We start from the raw sequence: 26,921 nt of genomic DNA, 5'->3' as shown, positions 1-26,921 counted from the left end.
TACACTATACTTTAATAAATTATTCCTATTTAAAACTAAATACTTACCTGTAAAATAAACCCTAAGATAGCTACAATATAAATAATAATTATATTCTAGCTATCTTAGGATTTATATTTATTTTACAGGTAACTTTGTATTTATTTTAGCTAGTTAGAATAGTTATTAAATAGTTATTAACTATTTAATAACTACCTAGCTAAAAGAAATACAAAATTACCTGTAAAATAAATCCTAACCTAAGTTACAATTAAACCTAATACTACACTATTATTAAATTAACTAAATAAACTACCTACAAATAACTACAATGAAATACAATTACATAAACTAACTAAAGTACAAAAAATAAAAAAAGCTAAGTTACAAAAAATAAAAAAATTAAGTTACAAACATGTAAATAATATTACAACAATTTTAAGATACTTACACCTAATCTAAGCCCCCTAATAAAATAACAAAGCCCCCCAAAATAAAAAAAATCCCTACCCTATTCTAAATTACATAAATTTCAAAGCTCTTTTACCTTACCAGCCCTTAAAAGGGCCATTTGTGGGGGCATGCCCCAAAAAGTTCAGCTCTTTTGCCTGTAAAAGAAAAATACAACCCCCCCCAACATTAAAACCCACCACCCACATACCCCTAATCTAACCCAAACCCCCCTTACAAAAACCTAACACTAATCCCCTGAAGATCATCCTACCTTGAGTCGTCTTCACTCAGCCGAGCCACCGATGGAACTGAAGAGGACATCCGGAGCGGAAGAAGTTAATCCTCCAAGCGGCGCTGAAGAAATCTTCCATCCGATGAAGTCATCATCCAGGCGGCGCTGAAGAAGTCTTCGATTCGGCCAATGTCATCTTCAAAGAGGCGCTGAAGAGGTCTTCTATCCGGGCGAAGTCATCTTCCAAGCCGGGTCTTGAATCTTCCTTCCGCCGACGCGGAACCACCTTCTTCACCGACGGACTACGATGAATGACGGCTCCTTTAAGGGACGTCATCCAAGATGGCGTCCCCTCAATTCCGATTGGCTGATAGGATTCTATCAGCCAATCGGAATTAAGGTAGGAAAATCTGATTGGCTGATGGAATCAGCCAATCAGATTCAAGTTCAAGTTCCGACCGGAACAGCCAATAGAATGCGAGCTCAATCTGATTGGCTGATTCCATCAGCCAATCAGATTTTTCCTACCTTAATTCCGATTGGCTGATAGAATCCTATCAGCCAATCGGAATTGAGGGGACGCCATCTTGGATGACGTCCCTTAAAGGAGCCGTCATTCGTCGTAGTCTGTCGGTGAAGAAGGTGGTTCCGCGTCGGCGGAAGGAAGATTCAAGACCCGGCTTGGAAGATGACTTCGCCCGGATAGAAGACCTCTTCAGCGCCTCTTTGAAGATGACATCGGCCGGATCGAAGACTTCTTCAGCGCCGCCTGGATGATGACTTCATCGGATGGAAGATTTCTTCAGCGCCGCTTGGAGGATTAACATCTTCCGCTCCGGATGTCCTCTTCAGTTCCATCGGTGGCTCGGCTGAGTGAAGACGACTCAAGGTAGGATGATCTTCAGGGGATTAGTGTTAGGTTTTTGTAAGGGGGGTTTGGGTTAGATTAGGGGTATGTGGGTGGTGGGTTTTAATGTTGGGGGGGGGTTGTATTTTTCTTTTACAGGCAAAAGAGCTGAACTTTTTGGGGCATGCCCCCACAAATGGCCCTTTTAAGGGCTGGTAAGGTAAAAGAGCTTTGAAATTTATGTAATTTAGAATAGGGTAGGGATTTTTTTTTATTTTGGGGGGCTTTGTTATTTTATTAGGGGGCTTAGATTAGGTGTAAGTAGCTTAAAATTGTTGTAATATTTTTAACATGTTTGTAACTTAATTTTTTATTTTTTGTAACTTAGCTTTTTTTATTTTTTGTACTTTAGTTAGTTTATGTAATTGTATTTCATTGTAGTTATTTGTAGGTAGTTTATTTAGTTAATTTAATGATAGTGTAGTATTATGTTTAATTGTAACTTAGGTTAGGATTTATTTTACAGGTAATTTTGTATTTCTTTTAGCTAGGTAGTTATTAAATAGTTAACTATTTAATAACTATTCTAACTAGCTAAAATAAATACAAAGTTACCTGTAAAATAAATATAAATCCTAAGATAGCTAGAATATAATTATTATTTATATTGTAGCTATCTTAGGGTTTATTTTACAGGTAAGTATTTAGTTTTAAATAGGAATAATTTATTAAAGTATAGTGTAGTGTTAGGTGTAATTGTAACTTAGGTTAGTTTTTATTTTACAGGTTAATTTCAGTTTATTTTAGCTAGGTAAGCTATTAAATAGTTAATAACTATTTAATAGTTATTGTACATGGTTAAAATAAATTGAAAGGTACCTGTAAAATAAAAATAAATCCTAAGATAGCTAGAATATAATTATTATTTATATTGTAGCTATATTAGGGTTTATTTTAAAGGTAAGTATTTAGTTTTAAATAGGATTCATTTAGTTAATTAGAGTTAATTTATTTAGATGTATTTAATTAATATTTAAGTTAGGGGGCGTTAGGGTTAGGGTTAGACTTAGGTTTAGGGGTTAATAATTTTATTACAGTGGCGGCGGCGTAGTGGGGGGCAGGATAGGGGTTAATAAATTTATTATAGGTGGCGACGGTGTAGGGGGGGCAGATTAGGGGTTAATACATTTAATATAGGTTGCGGCGGGCTCCGGGAGCGGCGGTTTAGGGGTTAATATGTATAGAGTAGCTTGCGGTGGGCTCCGGGAGCGGCGGTTTAGGGGGTAATAACTTTATTTAGTTGCGGCGGTGTAGGGGGGGTCAGATTAGTGGTGTTTAGACTCGGGGTACATGTTAGGGTGTTAGGTGTAGACAGCTCCCATAGAAATCAATGGGATGTCTGTCAGCAGCGAACTTGTACTTTCGCTATGGTCAGACTCCCATTGATTCCTATGGGATCCGCCGCCTCCAGGGGTGGCGGATTGAAAACCAGGTACGCTGGGCCGTAAAAGTGCCGAGCGTACCTGCTAGTTTTTTGATAGCTAGCAAAAGTAGTGAGAATGTGCCGCACTTGTGTGCGGAATATCTGGAGTGACATAAGAATCGATCTGTGTCGGACTGAGTCCGGCGGATCGAAGCTTACGTCACAAAATTCTACTTTTGCCTGTCTCGAGCCTTTGATAACTAAGGCGTATCAGCCTCGCCACAAATACGCTGCGGAATTCCAGCGTATTTGAGGTTGACGGCTTGATAACTACCCCCCTAGGTCTAATGTGGTGTCGGGTTAGCGTGCAAGTGATAAGTGTTGAAAGCACGCTCCATTGAAGTTAATTGTGAGAAGAAATTAACACGTTCACAATATCCAAATTCCAGCTGATAGCGCAAATCAGGCTTTCCTTGTGCCCAACATTTTTTATTTCAAGTTGCAATACGTGGTGTTTTGCATACGAACGGCAACATTTTTTATCTCTTCAAAAATGGGTGTAAGCATTAAAAACAAATACCTGCCAGTGGACTGTTGTTATACATGTGTGAATTCTCACATAATTTTGAAGCTGTAATGACTTATAATATTAAGAATAAATAAATATAATAACCCCCTTTAATTAATGGATCTGCATTCAAATTTTATGTTTAATAGGATACATCACATTATTTATCTCATAATAATATGCTGAAAATGAATAACTGTTGCAGTTAGGTAATAAATGTATTGTATAATATCTGCACAAATACTTAATAACATTGATACTATTACATTGATTACACTTAAGTAAATAATATAGCGTTTGTGCAACTATAAATATAATATTGTATAGATTTTAAGATGCTCAGCTGTATCGCTAATAAATCTGCCACAAATTATTATTAGATGACGTTCAAGCACTCTATAATGTTGTCCCAAAAGTATCTTGCAATTAATAAAATTGCTACAGAGTAAATATGGTTGCTATTTCTGGTATAATATGACGAAAGGGAAATAAAATATTTTTGTATATCCATGCAATATATAAACACCACTTGTACACAAACTATGTTAATTGGTTTTATTATTATTATTATTATACTTTATTTATTAAGCGCCAACATATTGCACAGCTCTGTCCATGGATACAATTCATTTAAATAAAACAATACAAGACTTGTAAGATACAGGACAAAATTTACAAACACATACAGGAGGGATTGAGGGCCCTATTCCCGTGGGAACTTACAATCTAGAAGGGTAGGAGGTTGAGAAACAGGAGGTGAGGACTGCAAGATTGAGAAAGATGTTAATACAGATTTAGATGAGGGAAATGCTAGGTAAGTGAAATTAATTTATTATTGAGTTGGGTGGTAGGCTTCCCTGAACAGAAAAGTCTTCAGGGAACATTTAAAGGAAGAAAGATTAGGGTAAAGCCTGACAGCATGAGGGAGAGTGTTCCAGAGGGTAGGTGCTGCACGACAGAAGTCCTGCAGTCTAGCATGAGAGGAGGTGATAGTTGCGGATGCAAGGAGCAGGTCATTGTTGGATCTTAGTGGACGGGCTGGAGTATACTTGTGTATTAGAGAGGATAGGTAGAGGGGAGCGGCGTTGGTGAGAGTTTTGTATGTAAGGGTGAGAATTTTGAATTTGATTCTGCTGTGAATGGGGAGCCAATGAAGGGACTCACAGAGAGGTGCAGCAGATACAGATCGACAGGAAAGGTGGATCAGACTGGCAGAGGCATTAAGGATGGATTGAAGGGGGCAGAGGCGGGAAAGAGGAAGGCCAGCGAGTAGGTTATTGCAGTAGTCAAGTCGGGAGATAACAAGGGAGTGGATTATTTGCTTTGTGGTGTCAGCGCTCAGAAAAGGGCGAATTTTGGAAATATTGCGTAGATGATTGCGGCAGGATGTAGAAAGCAATTGGATATGAGGGACAAAGGATAGGTTTGAGTCAAGTGTGACTCTGAGGCAGCGGACTTGGGGCGATGGGGAAATGGTGATGCCGTCAACAGGAATAGAGAAGTCAGAAGTCGGCGTAGAGCTTGAGGGGGGATAAGAAGGAGCTCAGTCTTGGACATGTTAATCTTTAGGTGGTGAGAGGCCATCCAGGAAGAAATACCAGATAAGCAGTTGCTGACATGAGAGAGGACAGAGGGAGAGAGAGAAGGGGTGGAGAGGTAGATCTGGGTGTCATCAGCATAGAGGTGATATTTGAAGCCATAACTGTTGATAAGTTTACCCAGCGAAGAAGTATAGATGGAGAAGAGTAGAGGACCCAGAACAGATCCTTGAGGTACTCCAACAGACAGAGGCATAGGAGAGGAGGAGTCGCCGGCAAATGACACAGGAAAAGACCTGTGAGAAAGATAGGAGTGAATCCAGGAAAGAGCAGTGTCACAGAGGCCAAAAGAGCTAAGGGTCTGTAGGAGGAGGGGGTGGTCAATTGTGTCGAAGGCAGCTGAGAGGTCAAGTAAGATGAGTATAGAGTAGTGGCCAATATTTTTAGCAGAGAGAAGATTGTTTGTGACCTTGGTAAGGGCAGTCTCAGTTGAGTGTTTTGGGCGGAATCCGGGTTGAAGTGGGTCAAGCAAGGAGTTGGCGAACAGGAAGTGGGTTAGGCGATTGTAAACTAGTTTTTCAAGGAGTTTTGATGTTAGTGGAAGCAGTGATATGAAGCAGTAGCTTTCAGGAGAATTATGGTCGAGGGAGGGGTTTTTTGAGTATGGGAGTGACTTTTGAGTGTTTGAAAGAAGATGGGAATGAGCCGGTAGAGAGAGATAGGTTGAAGATGTGGGTAAGAGCAGGAGTGAGGGTTGAAGATAGGGAGGGTAGTAGATGGGAAGGGATAGGGTCAAGTGGGCAGGTAGTGAAGTGTGAGGAAGATAGTAAGGAAGAAACTTCATTCTCAGTGGCTGGATGGAAGATACAGAGGGTGGCAGAGGGAGTAATTGGGCCTGTTGTTGGAATATTTCAGGTTGGTGTTGGGATGTTGCTTTGGATAGTACGTGTTTTGTTTAAAAAGTAGTCTGCCAGGTCTTGAGAACTAAAGACAGGCGGGGTGGTGGAGCAGATGGGTAGAGGAGAGAGTTAAAGGTAGAGAAGAGTTGTTTAGGGTTTGAGGAAAGAGTAGATATGAGAGAAGAGAAGTAAGTTTGCTTGGCTAAGTGAAGGGCGGAAGTGTATGAATGAAGAATAAACTTATAGTGTATGAAATCGGATTCAGAGTGAGTTTTCCTCCAGACACTCTCAGCAGTATGGGAGCATTTTTGCAAATAGCGTGTTTGCTGAGCATGCCAGGGCTATAACTGACGGCGTGGTGTTTTGCGCAGCTGGGGAGGGGCAAGTGTGTCTAATGCAGAGGAGAGAGTTTTGTTATAGTGGGCTGTAGCGAGATCAGGGCAGGTTATAGTGGAGGTGTGAGGGAGGAGATTTTGAATGATTTTTGAAAATTGGAGCGGATCCACAGCATGTGTATTTCTACAGGTGCGGGGGCGGGATGGAGAAGTGGGTTTAGCTGTTGCATTAATATTGTAGGTTACCAGGTGATGGTCTGAAATGGGAAAAGGTTGACAGGTGGTGTCAGATATAGATCAGAGGTAGGAAAATACCAGGTCGATGGAGTGTCCATCACGGTGAGTCGGGAATAGGGTGGATTGTGAGAGACCGAAGGAGAATGTGAGTGAAAGAAGTTTAGAGGCAGCAGGGTCAGATGGGTTGTCAATGGGAATGTTGAAGTCCCCAAGAATTAGGGTTGGTATATTTGAAGAGAGAAAGTGAGGAAGCCAGGCAGCGAAGTTGTCAAAGAATTGGGAGGTTGGTCCAGGAGGGCGATAAATGACTGCCACTTTGAGGGAGAGGGGGGAGAACAGGTGAATTCAAAGGAGGAGAAGGAAAGAGATGGGATTGGAGGTAGGTATTGATAAGTGCAGGAGGGGGAGAGTAGGATGCCAACACCGCCGCCATGTTTCTCACCTGGCCTAGGGGTATGGCTAAAGTGAAGACCACCATGTGTGACAGCAGCAATGGAAACAGTGTCAGAAGGAGATAGCCAGGTTTCTGTAATTGCTAAAAGGGTGAAAGCATTTGATATAAACAGGTCATGAATGGCTGTAAGTTTGTTGAAGACAGAGCGAGAGTTCCATAGTGCGCAGTTGAAATGAGTGTATGCGTGTGGGATGCATTGGATGGAAATGAGGTTATGTGTGTTGCTTTTATTAAAGTTTCTATATGGAGTGCGTGATTGGGTAATGGTGGGAATGAGGGTGGGCCCAGGATTTGGAGAGATGTCACCTGATGCTAATAGCATCAAGATGGAAAGTAAGAGTAGGTGAGAATGAGATTTATAGCAGTGGGGGCATTTCTGTGAGGTGGTGCAGTTTAGTGACATAGATTTTAAAATAGAAAGTAGTTTGTGAGAGCTAAGGTATGGTGAAGAAAGAAATTGGTTTCTATTAATCTATCAGCAAGTGTGAATATTAAATAAGCTTCTGGACATGATCCAGTTAAACTACAGGATTCTGTTGATCTCCATATTTCTATTAAACTTAAAAGTTGTCTGCTGCAGCTTAAATAGAATATAAACAAGTCCAATTCCGATTAGTGAAAAGAAATTAGAGAGTTCCCATTAACTCCCAAAAACCATCCTTTAACATGTTTCACCTGCCCTAGGCTTTATCAAAAGAAGAGGCGCTTTGGCCTCCCCTGGTTTTAATGCCCATGCCGTCAGATGACATACCCTAATGATGACATCATCATCCATCTATTCAACTTGCATCCAGACCATCCCACAGTTTTACTGCTGGGATGGTCTGGATGCAAGTTGGCCATCTCCCGCTCTCTTTTGCGCTCTCTCTCTCCCCCTCTCTTTTGCGCTCTCTCTCCCCCTCTTTTGGGCGCTCTCTCTCCCCCTCTCTTTTGCGCTCTCTCTCTCCCCCTCTCTGTTGCACTTTCTCTCCCCCTCTTTTGAGCTCTCTCTCTTTCTCTTCATCCCTCTCTTTTGCTCTCTCTCTCCCCCTATGTTTTGCTCTCTCTCTCCCCCCTCTCTTTTGCTCTCTCTCTCCCCCCTCTCTCCCCCCTATCTTTTGCTCTGTCTCTCCCCCCTCTCTTCTGCACTTTCCCCTCTCTTCTGCTCCTCCCCCTCTCTTTAGCTCTTTCCTATCTCTTTTTGTCTCTCCCCCTCTCTTTCTATTTCTCTCCCCTCTCTGTCGCGCCGACCACGCCCAGCCATGCCCCCGCCACGCCTGACCACGCCCACCACGCCCAACTACACCCCGACCATGCTTGGTCCAGCCTTGCCATGCCCACGGTCCCGCCGGCAACGCCCACGGTCCCACCCGGCCATGCCCACTTTCACCACAAACAGCATGGATTGTCAGGTAAGCCCAGGTGTGTTTGTCCTTGTGCTGTCTCTACTGTGCATGACAGTTTCGGACAAACACACTTGGCCTTTTATATAATAGGATATTTATATATATATATATATATATATTTTTTTTATTGAGATTATTGGCAGATATAACATGTTAAATAATGTTCATTCACAATAACATATAATTCACATAGTACATACAATATGAAGGTAGATAACACAGATAATAGAAAGTAGGATCTATTAGTATATTTAACATGGACGTGGTAGAAGAGACAAATTTTGTGAATAATACATTTTCTGGGCCCTTTTCTGTAGGTCATCTTATAACTCCACTCATGTGTATGTGAATGAATTAGTAGGAAGAAATCTCATTTTTGAATAGGGGAAAAGTTTAGTATGTGGTAGTATGTGGTAGTATGAAAAGAGGAGCATAAGGGGTAAACAGAGGACCAGAGCCGCTCTGATATTGAGGAAAGAGGCGGGGCGTGTCCAGGGTTATGTTGATATAGCATGAGCTAGTAGGTTTGCGAATATGACTTATAGTTAAAATCAGGAGGTGTATTATGGGAGTCTATAAACAAGCTCCCCTCTTTGATGGAAGACTCAGAGGACCTCAAATAAGGGATAGGGAGGGGATATATTTAAAAGCGCTTGAGAAAAGATCGCTCTATGGGACTGCCAAATTAAGGGCTATCTATGAGCTGAATTTATAATGAGGGGTGGGTAGCTCTATGTTAAATGGTAGTGATAGGGGGTAATATTACGTAAAATGACATAATTGAGGGTTACGCTATGTAGTGGTAAACTGAATATCAGCTGGTAGAATGGGCTGTAAAGGCAAGATAAACATTTGGGTGCTAGAGATGCTCTATGTTAAATATAAGAGAAAATAGATAGACCCAGCTGGGTTTCATTTGAGATGGGACAGCAATAAATCACTCAGTATATTGAGAACCAAAATACAGATGGTGGGCCCCTGAGATAAATTAATGTGGTTAAATCTAGCTATATGGCCTTTGCAGTCAATCTCAGCATTCTAGTAAAACATTCCCAGTAATGATAAACCATTGTTATTTACAAACAGTAGTAGGAGTAAGTCACCCTATATATAAATCATAAAGGTTGTATCCATACCTAACAAATATGCTATAAAGGGTATAGGTTCCCTGGTTCAGGAGCAATGCTAAGGACATAAGAAAGATGATCCCTGTAAAAGAATCAAGTCTAGACATATAGGGACCTAGAAACCACTGCATGAATAAACAATGCACACTATGTCTACAAAAGCAAACATGTTTGTGTTTAAGGCGATAATAACGTAATTAGCTTCACGTCTATTTACTGCAAGAGATATAACAAGGGGTACAACTTAGATGGATGTAGATGCCACTCCATATTGTATTGTTACCTATGGAAGAGGCCATATAAAGAGCTATGTCATAGACCCTGTCCCTCTGATTTGCTTATTTGAGCCTAAGGAGTCAGTATATGTATGATATAAGTGAGAAGGAACAGAGACTGAGGTGTCAGGGTCTCCTATCTCATAATAAAACAGTTGGACTGCTTGTGGGACAGTGGGACAGTGGGACAGCTTGGATCTGCAAGTAGGAGTCCTCTGCCATATTTAAGGAGGGAGTTTGGGTGGGATTAAGTAGTGCGGTAGAATAGAACAACTCTGAACAATCGGTGGGCTAACCACAGGTAGTGGAGAAGCCGATGGTATTAGGCCGCATTTCTCTCAGACAGGCCAGAGTTAAGTTTCTGCTTGTAGGAACTTGAAGATGTTAGGTTTGGCTAACTCCATGATATCTTCCATGTTAATATCATTAATTATGTAGCTGGATGGAGAATTATATCAGAGATAGGTACCATATTCTCAAATTAGCAGAGGAGCTACCTTAAAGTACGTCTCTCCATGACTGTAGCTTGGACACGCCCCCCTATATATATATATATATATATATATATATATATACACACATAATTATATACTGTATAGGTATAGTTTTATATATATATATATATATAAGCAATAAAAGAGAACAAAAATCCTAATACTTCTGCGCAGCTTCAAACAATTTCAAACAGTATAGAACATATAAGTCCAATATAGTAAATTATGTGATTATAGTTATAGACAATAAGTCCTTATTGTAAGTCTATAAATGGCAATTATTCTGAATTCATGTGCAATATATCCAGGTCAGAAAAAAAGTATGGATGTCCTCTTACCGAAGATTACCCCAATCATATGAGGTAATGTGTAGTTGTGTGGTAAAGATGTAGGTCTATGGTCTGTCGCTGTCTGTGCTTGTTCTTTCCGTGCAGCCTTGTGTATGGTAGTCCTGGGTCTGGAACTTCCTAAATCTTGTGCTTGGATAACTCTTGGCGATATGGTAGTTTTTCCTCCCGGGGTCTTTCCCAGATATCTCAAAGGCTATCCATACATGAAGAAAAGTTATCCAAATAGTTAATTTTCTTTCTCCTCAGGGTTTTCTGAATTTGAAATGGTCAAGATTCTACCGAGTACTTTTTACCAGATCATGCGCCATCATACCCACTGTATTTGTAGCTGCATTTAAGGATGTTGAGCACCAGGTCTCCACTGAACTGCAAACAATCCAATTTTCAAGCCACCGAGTATCTTTTTAAAAGACCTTTATTTTCTTAGGCAGGGTCCATAAGAATAACAAACAAACAATGTTTCAAACCTGCAATAGGTTCTTAGTCATGACATACACAACTCCCTCCAGATTACGCATATCTATATTGTTCTATAGTACCCACCTTATGTATGTTTAGGTCTTTGGACAATAGAGTTCCCACTCTAAATCATATTGTTAGTTGATATTATCATTATTATAAAATAGACATTTGGAGATGGGAGTTCACTATACTTCACCTTAGTGAATAGTAAAATGATATTACTTAAAGTGTCAGTAAACCTAAAAATAATGTTATATAATTCTGCACATAGTGCAGAATTATATAACATTATTTGAGTGCTATAGTTATAAAACCCTTTTTTCCCTTTTAATATTTTAAAAACATGCCGCTTTTACAGACCCGCTCTCTGCTCTCTGCTGAGCGGGTCTGTTTTTTTTACTCAGCGCATCGGGCCAGCTGTACAGTCACAGCCCGGCCCGACCGCGTCATAAGACTAAGTGCAGCTCGCTCCTGCTCTGTCTGTCCCTTTAATACTGTATTCACTAGCCCCGACCATTTATGGGCTCTAACTACTCTCTAGTATTCTATTGGTCCATATTTACTCCTAAGTATGTGCTTAACTAGATCGTAAGGCACTGAACTACGCCCTTATTATCTAGAAATTGTCGGAGGGAACAACACTTAGTAATTTTAAGAGTTAATTAAACAGACCTTAGATTCATTTATACTGGTTATTATAAAAATATATGCTCTGGAGGCGGAGCTTGGCTGCACTGGGAGATGGCCGCTGTAGCTTAGAGCTCCTGCTATCTGTCTAGGCCCATAACTTTTTATCAGCAACTTAGTAACTGACTGAACCGTTGGAATAACAAAAACACAGGGGGAACTTGCCCTCACCAAAGCTAGACAAAGCGTAGGTCTGGGACTGGACTCTTCTCCTTACTGACCTTATCGCACAGACCACGCTACACAGGCCGTAACAGGAAAGCAACCGGAAGCTCAGCGCGCCAGGCAGAGACCAACAGCACAAACCCTGGTCGCAGACACTGATCCTCATCGCAGAAGCCGATCCTCTCCAAACACCGGACACTAACTCACACAGGGCAAGAGGCTCCTGATCACAATCGGAATCTGTGGCAGATCCCGCTGGGGGAAGTCCCCTGTGCGGTGAATAATCCCGGTGATATCGCTCCACAGCAGCATAAGAAAGGGACACCCGGGTAAGAAAGCCTTCACACTTTAGGGGACATACCTATAATTGAGCCCCTCCTGTAAGTTGCGCATACTACCCGGTCATAGCTCTGCTGCGGTGGAAAGAACGGTCCTCAGTGCAGCTCACACACCTGATTGCAGGCTATAAAATCCCCTTATCGAAACTCTGTCCCTTCAGGCCAGCATCAAACCTCACCTCTCCTGTGCCTAACGGATCTTTCTGAACTCTGCCCTCAGTTCACAGTGAGCTGTACAACGGCAATAACGCAGGCAGGCAGAGGGGGGAATACACAACATATACCAAAGAGGGTTATATTTTATTTAATAAATATTTCACCCAGAGTGAATCATACTCCTTATACTGGGTCCTTTACACATAAACCCAGAGATGCCCCTGCCTGTTATAAGGAATAACTCTAAACTATAGTGTCATAGCAATAAGATAACCTCACAGTGCAACAGTGGACAATCCTGCATACTAGCTGACACTTTACTCTGGAATGCCCCACAAAAAGAATACAGTGGGGGAAAAGCCTCTAAATCACACAATATGAATCACTACCTTAAACCCGCCGAATCTTCTACGCTGGAGACATTAAACCCACATTATGATGCCATACAAAGTACATCCACACAAACGACTGAAACAAATGTAATCCCCCCATCATATGTTACTAAGGACGACCTGAAAAACTTATCCTCAAAAGAGGATATTAGAGGGGTCATGGAAGAAGTTAAAGGTCTTTTTGGGGAGCTTAGGGAAGATATCAATGACCTATCCCACAGGGTCGCCGGTGTGGAACAAAATCATGAAAATATCATTGAAGAGGTAAAAGACACTTCGGCCAGGGCACAATACAACACCGACATGATCCATAGCTTAATGGACAAATTGGAGGAGCTTGACAACCGCGGCAGGTGGAATAACCTGCGGGTCAGGGGAATCCCAGAGTCTATACACCCGTCAGCTCTCCAGGGCTACCTTCAGGACCTATTTAGGACACTTAAAGGCACCCCAATGTCTCCAGCTATCGAGATTGAAAGAGCTCATAGGGCACTACGCCCCAAACCGCCAGCGAAAGCGCCCCCACGAGATGTCATTCTGCATGTTCTAAATTTCAAAGACAAAGAGGAGATACTGAAACATGGCAGAAACAAGCATCCAATTACACATGCTGGAGTTACTCTACAGATCTTCACGGACTTAAGTCCAACTACGCTACAAAAGAGGAGGGAGCTGAAGTTCATTACAAGCATCCTGCAAGAAAAAAATATAATCTACCGCTGGGTTTTCCCCACAAGTATTATAGCTACTAAGGGAGACCATACAGCCATCTACAAGGAAACAGAAGATCTTGGCCCCTTCTTTCACTCATTGGGCCTAGAACCCCCTCTAAACCCAAGACCACCACAGGAATAGAGGACCTCTAATTTATCTACCAACTCCAGCAGACAGGGTACCGACAGGGAGCAACAATAAAGATCTCTCCACAGAACTGAGGGACACTTGCTGGTCAGGTTTGCATTGGTAATCTATTGAATTGACTTTAAAAAAAAAAAAAAAAAAAAAAAAGATCACTATGTTGGTTTTGAATTCACAACTAAAGTTTATTATTGTGTATAGAAATCTTTATCTACCTCTTTCTCACTTGGTGAAGAATGTTAGAATATAACTTGTGCTGTGGTTGATGTTTTGGTTAAATATGTGCCCTCCTGGAGCGCACGGGTGACCCTACCATAAACGCGGGACCGCACGTATTGTGCGCTCTTAGCCAAACTGCTCATAGATGTTAAACACCCGCTTCTACATTATTAAATCTACCCTTAGAGGTCCCCGCTGGGCTCCAGGAGAGAATGATGTGCTCACTAACTTTGTATGTACTTTAAATTAGTTCTGATTTCACTGCAGTTTGAACGGTTTAGCTAAGTTTCTTTTCTTTATTATTGTACTGGGCCTAGCAGGGCACAGCCTGTTAGACTTAGACTTAATTTCTTGCAAAATACGCACATAGATTTATTTTCATGTGTTTGTTGTTATTGTACATTTGTCTGGTTACACTCCAGACGCCATTTTGTGCGGGCCCCGTGACACTACTCTCAAACCTTAGACTCTCCTACACCCAGCCTTGCACATATATTACACCACTTAACATGCTACACCCACCACAGAGTGGGCCTAGAGGGGCGGGCTCCCATTCTACATATAAGACACACCCGATCAAACTGCTAACAGTAAATGTTAAAGGCCTCAACAACCCAGGTAAACGCTCCATAGTATTGAGGGACTTACAAAGGATGGGCGGGGATATTGTGTTCTCCAAGAGACACATTTTGCCAGGTCTAAAGAACCCAAATGGCATAATCATGCTTATCCAAGCACTTTTCTAGCTTCAGGCCCCTACAAACAGAATGGAGTGGGGATTCTTATACACCGAAAACTGCCATTCCACTTATTACAGCAGGAAAAGGATAGAGACGGTAGATACCAAATTCTCACAGGACAACTCCACGGTAAACTGATCACAATGGCAAACATTTATTCCCCCAACACTAAGCAGGATACATTTTTAAAAAGGGTCACTCAAAAAATACAGGAAGTCTCTAAGGGAACTCTTTTCATGGGAGGGGATCTTAACGCACCCCTTCTCCCACTATGGGACACCTACAATGGAGTGTCAAGCGTCCCACACCATGCATTGAAACAGATTAACGCCCAGCTCAAACATCTCCTCCTGCATGATGTATGGAGAACCCTACACCCAACCGACAGGGACTTCACTTTTTATTCCAGCCCCCAAAAGAAATATTCAAGGATAGACTACCTATTCGCAGACTCAATGGGAATTTCATATATCACACACAGCGACATTTTAGCCATAACATGGTCGGACCATGCCCCTGTTTCTTGTAACATAGACTGGCCAAACACCCCTGACGTGCCCTTTCTGTGGAGACTGGAAGACACCCTTTTGGATAATCCCGAAATTAAAGCAGACATAGAGACATATATGACCGAATACTTTAATATTAATACACAAGATAATCTACCGCTCACCGCAGTTTGGGAGGCCCACAAATGTGTCCTTCGCGGGATATTAATTAAACATAAATCGAAACTGAACAAACAACGCAGAGAAAAATACAACTCAATACTTCACACCATTCACACCTTAGAGGAAAGACGTAAAAAAGAGATCACAAATACCACACTAGAAAATGACCTTTCCCAAGCCAGGCTCGACTTTAGGGCCCTACTGCAGGAAGAAAACCAACAGTCTGCGTTGAAACTTAAACAAAAATTCTATGAGGGAGGGGACAAAGCGGGTAGACTGCTAGCCAGAGCCCTCACATGCCAGAGATTAAAAATATGCCTATACTCCATGAAAGATGAACAGGGACGGACGAGACAGGACAGTCGTAACATTGCGCAAATCTTCCGTAATTACTATAGCAAACTATATAATCTTAAAGGGGGAAAAACGGACACCCATACTCAGGAAATACAAAATTATCTAAACCACACGACAATGCCAACACTGACTGAGGAAGAATACAACGACCTAGAAACACCCATATCTCAAAAAGAAATAACAGAGACAATAAAAGATCTTCCAAGTGGGAAAAGCCCAGGTCCAGACGGACTGAGTAATAAATATTACAAAACTTTTCTCACATTGTTACTACCCCACTTACACAAATTGTTTAATGGACTGAATGACTCCGGACTCTTCCCTAGGTCTATGTTGTCAGCATATATCACAGTCCTCCCAAAACCCGGGAAGACCCCAGATAAGCCCGAAAGCTACAGACCCATCTCCCTTCTCAATAGCAACATTAAAATACTAGCAAAGGTCTTGGCAACGCGCATTAATAAATATCTTCCAAAACTGGTCTCCACTGACCAGGTAGGATTCATCCCTGGCAGGGAGGCCAGAGATAATACCCTAAAAGTCTTTCACCTCATAGCTTACTCTAAAACAAAGTCGATTCCACTCGCTCTGCTGTCCACGGATGCAGAGAAAGCTTTCGATAGGGTGGACTGGGCCTTCCTGCGGTAGCAATGGGGTTTGGGGATAAAGTATTGAAGACAATTTCTGCCCTATACTCACAACCTAATGCACAAATAAAGGTCAATGGTATCCTTTCTGACCCCTTTCTTATCACGAATGGGACGAGACAGGGATGCCCACTTTCCCCGGCCCTATTTGTCATCGCCATAGAAGAACTAGCTAGTAACATCAGACACAATCCTGACATAAAAGGCATACAGACAGGAACAATCGAAAATAAACTAGCCATGTATGCGGATGACGTAATGTTAACCATGACAGACATTGAGACTTCCATACCAGCTGTACTGTCAGAATTCACAAAATATGGAGCAGTTTCCAACTTCCTTCTTAACCTCACAAAATCAGAACTCCTTGGCATCTCCCTAACACCAGAGACACTGAACTGGCTTAAAAATCATTCACCCTTTATACAAAAAAACCAGCTCATTGAAATACTTGGGAATCCATATATCAGGCTCCAGCTCGGAGGTCTTTGAAGCCAACTACGGGCAGTTGAAAAAGGATTTGGTGAGAGATTTTTCTGAATGGAAGAATAAATCCATATCCTGGCTCGGCAGGATGGGAGTGCTATATCAGACTGTACCCATAACCCTCCCACACTCCTTCCTACCTTCATTACAAGCTCTCATAGAGGAGTATATTTGGAAAGGCATTAAGCCGAGGATTAACAAACAAACCCTATATCTTCCAAGGGAACAGGGGGGCCTGGGAATTCCGCACATTCAATCCTATAGGAGGGCAGCCCTTCTTCACAGAATAGTAGATTGGTGCTGGGACACAGATGACAAGGCCTGGAAGCAGGTATGCGCTCACACTATTACTAAGACCCACATACCCAATCTGTTTTGGTCCGATAAAAAACACAGACCAACTGATATCCCTAGCTTACCACTATTAGAGGAGTTGCTCAATGAATGGGACAAAATAATTTCCACAGAACCACATATTTCTACCAGATATGCACCCCTCACACCTATTTACGGAAACCACAACTTGCCTTTGCACTTGACGGGGTCTACTGCCCACCCAGCGCTCCCCTTGAACTGCATAGGCAATCTATTATCACAGGGGAGACTTAAGACTTCACAGGAGCTCCTTGAGGATCACCCTGCCATAGCGAATTCCTGGTTTACATACTCCCAGGTTCAGCATTACATCAAATCAAATACAGGCACCTCTTTGGAAGGAGCCTGACAAAATTTGAACAGCTATGCATGTCTCCAGTGGAGATTAAACATGTGATCTTGATTTTATATAAAATCATCCTAACCCCGACTGTTGACGCATTACCGCAATTCACTTCACAATGGCACAAAGAATTGGGATTCTCCTTTACACCTGAAGAATGGAGTCAAATGTTCCTACTCGGGAAGAAGGTGTCTGTTTCTTCACGAACACAAGAATCCCATTACAAGCTACTGAGCAGGTGGTATCTCACACCAAGTAGACTGAAAAAAATTTACCCAAACACCACGGGGAGATGCTGGAGAGGTTGTGGGATGGAAGGCAATATGGTGCACGTGTGGTGGGACTGCCCACTACTAAATCATTACTGGGACGAAGTTTGGGAAGAAATACACACAACCACTGACTTGACGATCCCCAAAACCCCGGACACAATGCTTTTCCATTTCCCATTCAAATTCCAAACACAGGCCCAAAAATCATTACTCATGCTACTTTTGACATGTGCTAAAACCCTAATTCCTCTGAACTGGAAGTCCACTCATATACCTTCTAGGGCAGAGTGGAAAACAAGGGTAGACACTACACTACAACTAGAGCGATATCACTATGTCTTAACAGGTCAGCTAGAAGTACACGAGACAATGTTGGCAATGTGGGCGAGAAAAAGACATGTTAACAATGCAAGTTGAACAACAATTAACGACCAGGTACCCATGGAAGGGGGGGAAGAACTACCCGGGGCCCGCCCGGGACTTTTCAGACTTCAGGATGCTAGATTAATGAATCAGTGTCACATATTATGCTCTAGTTTGTGTGCTGAATCCTTGAGAGGGATGTAAGGAGATGGATTTGCACATACCTTTATGTATAGGAAGATTGGGTTTCACAGTTAAATTTGCAAAAAGTTTTTGAAAGCAAAGTACTCTAAATGTTACTAATAATCTATATGTTAACAGAGAGGAGGAAGGAGAGACCTCAATGGACAGGTCTTTTCATATTTCTTCAAAGGAAAACACATTTACTACCCATGGGACTACCATCTGGACTCTCCTGTGACACTCAGTCCAGGGAATTATAGTTTTCCATATTCTACCGCTTAGGATGTAACTCATGTTAAAATTGCTTACTTAAAACTTGGCATTGTACCTTTCTTTATTTTTCCTACCTTTTGTAACCGTATGGAAAAAATTGTACCTTTTTACAAAAGCTCAATAAAAAATAATAAAAAAAAAATAATAAAAAAAAAAAAATATATGCTCTATCTGTTTTGATTATCTACTATTGAGCATACACATCTTGGACTTTGGTATTTAGAGATTGTATAGATTTAATATTCTCTGAACCAAAAATTTATTCCAATGTCCTTTTTGTTTGATAGCCTGTGGTTTAAAGAAATGGCGAATGCCCTTTGTTAAAATCGAGTATATCTCTGCTGTTCTGCCTGGTCTTTATGATACTTTGAACTCTATCTCATCCTGTGATCTTAGTTTTTTGCAGTTTTTTTTACAGGTTAATCCACACTTTGGATGAGGTGTAGTTTGTACTCTGCTAATTTGATATAGACTTAGGACTAAGGATAGCAGCATATTACAGTACACCGTCTAGCTTTAAATGGGCTGTAAATTCTCGTGGACCACTAATTGCACTATAGGAATGGTGATGACTAATCCTTATATATGTATGTAGATGTGTATATATATATATATATATATATATACCCGTATGATCTCATCATACAGAGGTCTTTAAGATATAGCTTATTATTCATTTATTTCAAAGGGTAAAGAGAAGAGGAAGACCCGAGAAAGAAAAAGTGGAAAGATAACCAGATAGACCAATATCTCTAAGTGTCGTGCAGCCTAGACTTTGAGGTTTACCTTGCTATACCCTTAAATGAATAATTTTAGTTGCCCTATGTCTTTTCTCGACAAAATGCCCAATGCATGGTTAAGCTCTATATCATTTTAAGACCTTTTATGTAATAGGGCAACTTGAGGTAAAGACAGCAAATCTATAATCTAATCCTATATGTGCCAGGCTACTTAAAATGTTTTTATATCTAATATATGCAATATTCTCAAGAGCTTGGTTTGAGTAATCTCTACATACTAGTACTGATATTCTTGCTTGTGCTATCATATACTATTAGGTTAGCTGCTTTTTAGTATATTATGTCATTGGCCTATAAGTCAGCTTCTAACTAGTCAGTCCATTTTGCTATAGTATTTTAAAATTGAGGTTTCATTAGCCTTTCTACTGTCTATTTTATAATTGCTGAAATATTTTGCTCAATTATATTTGTCTTTTCTTTGTTGTTAAAAGGTGATCAATGTTCTATGTTTGTTGTGCAAAACCTCAATAAAAAATTATTTAAAAAAAAAAAAATAATCTTTAATAAAAATATGACTATTGCATAAATATGTTTTTTTTATGTTTTCATCTACTTGACAGCAAAGGACTCCAATGCACTTATATAAATGTCTTATGTGTGTACATATGTATTTATGTGTTTACATCGTGTGTATATATGTCTGTAATTACATATATACACATAGATATACATAAATACATATGTACACATGTAAAGGCCTATCTATATATATATATATATATATATATATATATATATATATATATATATATAAGAGCTAGGAAAGGGAGGGCACTCTCAGGATTTATATACATCAAAGTTAGTTTATTGTTTATAACAACATTATTAGAAAGTCATAAGGATAGGTCGATGTTTCGGCTTACATAGAAGCCTTCATCAAGACAAATGAACAACTCACAACAGCGACTTGCAGCCGCACACAACACCACCAACAAACTTTCTAACGTTGTTGTTATAAACAATAAACTAACTTTGATGTATATAAATCCTGAGAGTGCCCTCCCTTTCCTAGCTCTTAGCTACAATCCATTGAGGATTGCACCCAGGTGCTTCATTATTAGTTGAAGCTGGAGTGCTGGAACACGTGCTAATTGGTATATATATATATATATATACTCTGTCTCCCACCCACACTCCAGCTCTTACTCACATATTCAACCTATCCCTTTCTACCGGTTCATTCCCATATTCTTTCAAACATGCAAAAGTCACCCCATCCTCAAAAAACCCTCCCTTGACCCCCCTGCAAACTACCACCCCATATCACTGCCCCTGTTAGCTTAAAAAATCCTTGAAAAACTAGTTTTCAATCTCCTAACCCACTTCCTGTCCTCCAACTCATTGCTTGACCCCCTGCAATCTGGCTTCCGTCCCCAACACTCAACTGAGACTGTCCTCACCAAGGTTACTAACGATCTCCTTTCTGCTAAAAACAATGGTTACTACTCTATACTAATCTTACTTGACCTCTCTGTTGCCTTTGATACTGTTGACCATCTTCTCCACCTACAGGCTCTAAGCTCTCTTGGGCTCTGGGACACTCTCCTGGATTCATTCATCTCTCTAACAGATCCTTCTCAATCTCTTTTGCTGGTGACTCCTCCTCTCTATTACCTCTGTCTGTTGGAGTACCTCAAGGTTCTGTCCAGGGTCCTCTACTCTTCTCTGTTTACACTTCTTCACTGGGTAAACTCATCAACAGCTATGGCTTCACCTATCACCTCTATGTTGATGATACCCAGATCTACCTTTCCACCCCTGCACTCTCTCCTTCTGTCAATTCTCACATCAGCGACTGCTTATCTGGCATTTCCTTCTGGATGGCGTCTCACAACCTAAAAATAAGCATGCCAAAGACCGAACTATTTCTAATACCCCCTTTAACTCTACTCCAGTTTCTAATTTTTCTATCACTGTTGGCGGCACCACTATCTCCCCATCACCCCAAGTCCGCATTCTTGGAATCACACTTGACTCAAATCTGTCATTCATTCCCCACATCCAATTGCTCTCTTCATCCTGCCGCAACCACCTACGCAATATCTCCAAAATGTGTCCTTTTCTGAGCACTGAAACTACTAAACAGCTAATCCACTCCCTGGTAATTTCCCGACTTGACTAATGTAATAACCTACTAACTGGCCTCCCTCTCTCTCCTCTCTCTCCCCTTTAATCCATTTTAAATGCATCTGTCAGGCTAATCCACCTCTCCCAATGCTTTGTTTCTTCTGCACCTCTCTGTGAGTACCTTCACTGGCTCCCCATTCACAGCAGAGTTAAATTTAAAATTCTCACCCTGACATACAAAGCCCTCACCAATGCTGCCCCACCCTACCTGTCCTCACTCATCAGCAAATATACTCCAGCTTGCCTCCTAAGATCTAACAATGACCTTCTCCTTGCATGTTCTACCATCACCTCCTCTCATGCTAGACTACAGGATTTCTCTTGTGCTGCATCAATCCTCTGAAATGTACTTCCTCGAGCTGTCAGTCTTTCCCCTAACCTCTCTTCCTTTAAACATTCCCTAAAGACCTTTTTGTTCAGGGAAGCTTATCACCCGACTCAGTAACAAATTAATTTCACTTACCTAACAGTTGCCCTCATCTATCTCCTGACTAATATTCTAACCTTTGCAGTCCCCACCTCCTTTTTCATATCCTCCTACCCATCTAGATTGTAAGTTTCCACGGAAATAGGGTCCTCAATTCCTCCTGTATTTGTCTGTAAAATTTGTATTGTTTCTCTTTTGTATTTTTATCTTTGTACCCATGGACAGCGCTGCGGAATCTGTTGGCGCTTTATAAATAAAGAATAATAATAAAAAATAATAATATATATCTATATATATATATATATATATATAAAGCAGCAAAGAGGAAGTCACTCACAGGGTCTTGCAAAAAGATAAAGTATTTATTTTGATGTTTCGGATGTTACCCCTTTCTCAAAAAACAGCACAGTGTGAAACAGTATACTCACCCCCCTTATCTGCATGATAATATACTACTGCTTGTTTGGTTGTTAACATTTTTGTTTAAACCCATGTTTGTATTTAAATATTGCTCCTAACATTCTGTTTTGCCTGTGTTTTTAACTTGCACTATGTTTTTAACTTTCACTTGGTTTACACTACTGAGTGTCTAGTTGCTATGCCAACAGGGCTTGACCTTGTGTCATGCGACGTGGTTTTACTTCCAGGTGCCAGGGTGTTTACCACACTGATTGTTTGCTGTGCAGGGGTATTTAAGGAGGGTGAGTATACTGTTTCACACTGTGCTGTTTTTTGAGAAAGGGGTAACACCCGAAACATCAAAATAAATACTTTATCTTTTTGCAAGACCCTGTGAGTGACTTCATCTTTGCTGCTTTATCTATACTCTTGAACTGCACCCCGGGCAAGGAGAGCTCAACGGAGCTATTTGAAGCTGGAATGCTACTACACCTTCTACATATATATATATATATATATATATATATATATATATATATATATATACATATATATATTATATATATATATATATATATATATATATATATATATATATATATATATATATATATATATAAAAAAAAATATATATATATATATATATATATATATACATACAAACCGGAGATGCACTCACAGGACTTTTTCAGAAAAAAGATTTTAATGGAACGTTTTCTAGGTTCGCAACCCCTTCATCAGCATGGTGATGAAGGGGTTGTGAACCCCGAAAACGTTCCATTAAAATCTTATTTCTGAAAAAGTCCTGTGAGTGCATCTCCGGTTTGTGTATGCATGTGTATTTCTGCACCCAGGCTGTTGTCGAGTTGGTGGGCTGAACTGGAATTTGTGAAGTATATATATATATATATATATATATATATATATATATATATATATATATATATATATACAAACATATCCATCTTTAGAAATGTATATGTTTGTATGTCTACGTTAAAGCCCTTTGCTTGCCTTTTTTTTCCCTAACACCTGAGATCTTATATTTTTGGGTCATATAACTTTGTGTGCATTATTTTTTTTTAAAAATATTTTTATTAGATGGTGTTATTATGAGTGTAACTATAATGTATAATTGATGTGTATTGTGCAACTTTTTTGTTTCGTGCAACAGTTAACCAGAGCTTCGAAGACACAGTAATCAGTCTATCGTAAATCATGATTCCGCTCAAACGATCGTGTTTACTTTCAACTCGTAATACCAGTGGTAAGTCCGACAAGCACAAATACCTGGGATAAACCCCTCATCGCTCGCTCACAAACATTTGTGCTCCACTCGTAATCTGACCCATTATGTGACAATTTGTGCTGTGAAAACCAGATGAACCTATATGTTTTCAAAATTATGTGAGTAAAATTGAATTAGAAATATACAAATGACAAAGGAAGATATAACACAGGATATCCATATTAGATCCTGTGCTACAAATTATGATCATGAATTAAAGATATAGAGTCCTATTTAATAATGGTCTGTGGGACCTGATCCGACAGTGCGCTGCTGGTACAACGCCGCCCCCTGCAAATTTGCGGCCAATTGTCCGCCAGCAGGGGGTGTCAATCAACTCGATCGTACTCGATCGGATTGAATTGTGGCAATGTCTGTCCGCCTCCTTAGAGCAGGTGGAAAGGTTATGGAGCAGCGGTCTTTAGACAGCTGCTCCATAACTTGTGTTTCTGGAGAGTATGAAGGCTCGCCAGAAACACAGGGTGTCAAGCTCCATACGGAGCTTGATAGATAAGCCCCATTGTGGTATTGTATGCTCCAAATATTTGGAAAAATCTGTGTCTGCCGCATGTACTAGGAGATAATGAAAGTGAATTGTGAAATGAAAAATAGTGATCTTCAGTGAATACTCTAACTATTAATCAAATTATGTATATAACAAACTCTAATTAAAAAGGGTGTAAAATGGAATTGGATGAAATGACACATTTTTACACTATAATTGCTCATAGAAATAAAAAAGTTGTAATTCTAATTTTAAGGGACAGTCTAGTCCAAAATAAACTTTCATGATTCAGATAGAGAATGTCATTTTAAACAACTTTCCAATTTATTTTTATCACCAATTTTGCTTTATTCTCTTGGTATTCTTAGTTGAAAGCTAAACCTAGGTAGGCTCATATGCTAATTTCTTAGACCTTGAAGGCCGCCTCTTGTCAGAAGGCATTTTGACAGTTTTTCACCACTAGAGGGAGTTAGTTCATGTGTGCCATACAGATAACATTGTGCTCACGCCCATGAAGTTACCTAGGAGTCAGCACTGATTGGTTAAAATGGAAGTCTGTTAAAAGAACATAAGGGGGCAGTCTGCTGAGATATTTAACATTGCACAAGCATTTCTAGTGAAATGGCAATTTTTGGCAACGGCCATCTACTGACTCTGTATTAAATTCACCTTTTAATAATTACTGCTGCATGGTGTGAATATTGTTTCCATGATTTAGAATATTTGTATTATTAGATTTTTTAATTAATATTTTGAAAAATATTATTTTTTTCTATAACCCTATATTTTGTTCAAAGAAAATGAAACTCTTTTTTTGCAACACATGCTGTAAAAATACAAGGCTTTATCATAATCTAGATGCACATTATAGTGGCAATGTGCAATGGTGACCAAGGCTTGAGGGTAGCGACAACCATAATTATATAGTAACGGCAATTTATATTTATGAGCATTACAATAATGTCAATACATAGTTATAGCTTCTGTAAAGTTGATGCTTCATTATTTTTAACTGATGCTAGTACAATCCAGATTAAATTATTGCATTGACTTTACCTTCAATTCTGTGTAAATTACTTGTGACCAGACTTTCATCTCAGGAAGCTGGTGACACACATGTTCCAACCTTAATTAACCCTAATGCTAACCATATTTAACCATATATGTGATCAAGCTCCATACAACATGGGGCGAGATTACATATACGGTGCAGGCTTCAGCGCAAGTGCTGCAAACCGCGCCGCCCGTAATTTCACCTTGCACATCGGGGTATCCAATAAACCCCGCCGGCAGTTCATAAAGTGCTGTAAGTCAGATAAACTAACAATGTCCAGAAATGAGCGTAAATACAAATTTCTGCAGTCGCTAGTGACTTACGGCACTTAAGAAACTGCCGGCGCCTAAGAAAAAAAAAAAAAAATCTCCCGTAAAAGTCTAACATGCCTCCCAAAAATAAGCCTGACACGTAAAAACCCCTATATCCGCCATCAAACCCACTCCGCAAGTAATAACTAAAGTATTACCCCTAAATCCGCCAACCCCAACATCGCAAACTACCTATTAAAACTATTAACTCCTAAAGCGCCATTAACCCACAACGTAAACTACCTATTAAAGTATTAACCCCTAAACTGCCAAAGCCCACATCGCAAATAAATAATTAAATTACTAAGACCCCTAACCTAACACCCCCTAAATGAACCCAAATGACCTAAATTACAAAATACTAAAGTTACTATTAAAATTAAAAAAAAATGAACACTACTTTAAAAAAAAAAAAAAAAGTATAAATTAAAGGGACAGTCAAGTCAAAATTAAAATTCTGGTGTAGACTGTCCCTTTGAGCTACAATTACAGAAAATAAAAATATCTAAGATTACAGAAAATAAAAAACAAAATGATCAAATTTTAAAAAATTAGACCTAATCCCTATGAAAATAAAAAGCCCCCCAAAATAAAAACTCCCCCTAATCTAAGAATAAGATACCAGTAGCCTTTAAAAGGGCTTTTTGCAGGGCATTGCCCCAAGATAAACAGCTCTTTTACAGTCAAAATATACAAAGTCCCCCCTAACAGTAAATCCCCCCAACCACCAAACCCCACAAAATAAAAGAACCTAATACTAAAAAACCTAAACTACCCATTGCCTTGAAAAGATCCTATCCCATGCGGTGAAGTCTTCTTCCAAGCGGTGACTTCTTTTTTCTTCTTCCAGAAACAATCCCTCGCGGAGCTGAAGACCGATGACCGCGGAGCTGAAGACCGGCGACCCTGGAACTGAAGACCGGCGACCGCAGAGCCATGGAGCGTGGAGGTTCCTCTTTGTATGATCGCCGCCGTACACTGGATAGTGATTTCAAGGTATGCGAATAAAAATGACATCCCTTGAATTCCTATTGGCAGATTTGATTCTTCAAATTCAAATCAGCCAATAGGATGAGAGCTACTGAAATTCTATTGCCTATTCAAATCAGCCAATCAACAATGCCCAAACAAATGCCCTTTTCAGGGCAATGGGTAGTTTAGGTGTTTTTAGTGTTAGGTTCTTTTATTTTGGGGGGTTTGGTGGGTGGGGGGGTTATAGTGTTAGAGGGTACTTAGTGTATTTTGACTGTAAAAGAGCTGTTTATCTTGGGGCAATGCCCTGCAAAAAGCCCTTTTAAGGGCTACTGGTAGTTTATTCTTAGATTAGGGGGTGTTTTTATTTTGGGGGGCTTTTTTATTTTCATAGGGATTAGGTATAATTTTTTAAAATTTGATCATTTTGCTTTTTATATTCTGTAATCTTAATT

This window comes from Bombina bombina, chromosome 3 (assembly GCF_027579735.1).
Source record: "Bombina bombina isolate aBomBom1 chromosome 3, aBomBom1.pri, whole genome shotgun sequence".
Taxonomy (NCBI): domain Eukaryota; kingdom Metazoa; phylum Chordata; class Amphibia; order Anura; family Bombinatoridae; genus Bombina; species Bombina bombina.
Note: the sequence above shows the minus strand (reverse complement) of the source record.